A 2,446-nucleotide genomic window follows, 5' to 3' on the forward strand; every position below is an offset into this window, starting at 1 on the left:
TGGTTTTGTTAGTTAGAAGAGCCGTTTGCTATCAACGTGAAATTTCCAGAGCTTCCTGGGCAACGCACGGTATTAGTTTAGTGATACTAGCTTGCTGTAGTTACAGACGATCCCCTCGGCAGTCAAAGCGTTGGGATGATCCAATTTATTCCTGTCTACTTGTATTCCTATCCCGAATGTACCCCACAAAAATGGATCTGAGATACTGTAGTTTGGACCAATGCACAGAATCCAGTAATAGGGACGATTGCGGTTCACTCCGGGTAGAGACACATGGGGTCTAGCAGTTGACCTCAGAATCACGGCACGAGGTGCGCCATCTTGAACTCGATCAGTCCCTTGCTAGTAGTGTCTCCTGTTTGAAGAGAAGGATGTTACCGTCACCAGTGAGGCGCTAAGGGTAAGGCAGAGCACTTCTCCACGATTTTAAAGGTCGAGTTTCCTATTAATACAAAGTGGTCAAATGGATGGCTGCATCGGTTTTCACCGGATTTGGTAGAAGAACGCTATTGTGGAAGTATGGCTGTTCCCATAGTTAAGCACCCCAGAATAGGAATATTTGACCTTTGTTGTTTTCCTTTTTACAGCGAAGGGGTGAGAGGAGATAATAACTTGTGTTTGTGCTACTACTAGTAGTATTTATCTGGCTGCTTTTTATTTGCTGCTGAGGAAGTATTCCATTACTACCGAAGGGACCGTCTGTAGCTTCTTCCTTCGTCTCCCTCTTGTTGATTGGTGCAACCACACAAACGCGATGATTTCAAACTCGAAATCAACTTGAGCGTCCACGGTATTTTTTTTACAGGTGCCCAGTTTAGTTCGCGATAGACCCACAGCGAACTTGTATCCCTAAAAGAAACGCGGCGGAGTTCTCGCGATTTTTTTAAAGGAAAATGCATTTTCCTTCGCAGAAGTAGTACAAAGCTGTTCATCGATTATGGACGGTTCAGGACGTGCATTGTACTACAAACTGAGGAGTAACTCAAGCTGGGCGTCAAAATCTCAACACTTTAGTTGTGCTGAAGCAAAAGAATGTTTCTGTACACCTAAATTATCGGCCATTTGCAACCGAGGTTGTATTTCTGGGACTTACGGGTTTTGATTGGCTAGATGGTCCGTATTGACAGGATTTAAGCCACGGAAGTGACATCGTACAGACCCATGTGCCAAGGCGGAGATGCTCATGCTGGTGCAAGGCCGCTGACACGACGCAGGGCAAAGCTCAGGCAAGATGGGTAGCCCATCACACCTGCCATAGCTCCGAGCATGTAGATGCCGTCGGGTGTAGTTTCGAGCAACACGGTAAAGCTCGTGGGCACAGCTGTGGTTTCCAGTGAGGAGATTCATTTCAAACTACATCTACTGGCATATGCAGGGCCGTCGGAGGCTTCGTGGAAACGCTATTCCATGGGCAGACTCCCACAGTAACCAATATCGACCTTCTTGATGGGCATGAATGCAGTTAGAAGTACCATCAATATTACTGTACTTATTTAACACTAATTCGGCGATATCAGCCCCACTTCCGTCGATATCAAGCTACTTCTAGTTGCCACGACTTTGGATGTCAAGTAGTGCACTTAGTCTAAACAAAGCATGGCGCCGAGCCATATATAGCCAATCAAACAACTCCATTTGAATGTTAACCTATCAGACCTACGTTGCAAACCAAGTTTCACAATCGGCCAATATTTACACAGTACCTTGATGCTAACACGAATGCGAACTTATGGTTGGTACTGATTTTTAACTAGTGCGAACTCAGTACAATCATCCTGTTATTGACACCATGAAATAATGGGATAATTTAGATAATTCAGTACACTAGTACTGAATTATAGAAATTCCTCGTACTTCTTCCACTGGACCGACTGTATGTCACATAAACTATGTGGCTACCAAACAGATAAATCAACCCAGTGAGCTAGTATAATAGAACACTGAGCAGGGTTCTGGAAATCCAGAATAGGCTTATGGATTATCAAATCCCTTATCCGTTTAATATTTCCATCACGCATCCAGATTGGAAACTTTGTAGAGCATTGTAGTAAGTCGAAGGGCGCGGAGAGCGGCCCCAGTGAGGTTAGTGATTTGATCACCGCGTAGTTACCTCTCGGCGTTGCACCATTCGTCATGATAACCCTAATGACGCTTTGGCTGACTGACGCGGATATTCTTCGAAGCAATGGCCCAGTGGTTTGATCGACAATATGTCGGTTCCGCCTGTTACGAGCGCAGTCGCGCCGCCAATTCGAATGGATTGACTTGCGTACGCTTGATGTGAGACACCAGCTCGTGCTGCAGTCCGCTTGACGGCCTTTGATACTGTACTCGCTCTCAGACTCCCGCAAAGATGAAGCTCTGACTGCATCCGGAGCTCCCTTCGTGCTTGTATGATGTTGTACAGGCGGCGCAGTGGACATATTACATGATCGCCAGACACGTG

The sequence above is a fragment of the Phytophthora parasitica genome (assembly GCF_000247585.1).
Source record: "Phytophthora parasitica INRA-310 unplaced genomic scaffold supercont2.65, whole genome shotgun sequence".
Taxonomy (NCBI): domain Eukaryota; phylum Oomycota; class Peronosporomycetes; order Peronosporales; family Peronosporaceae; genus Phytophthora; species Phytophthora nicotianae.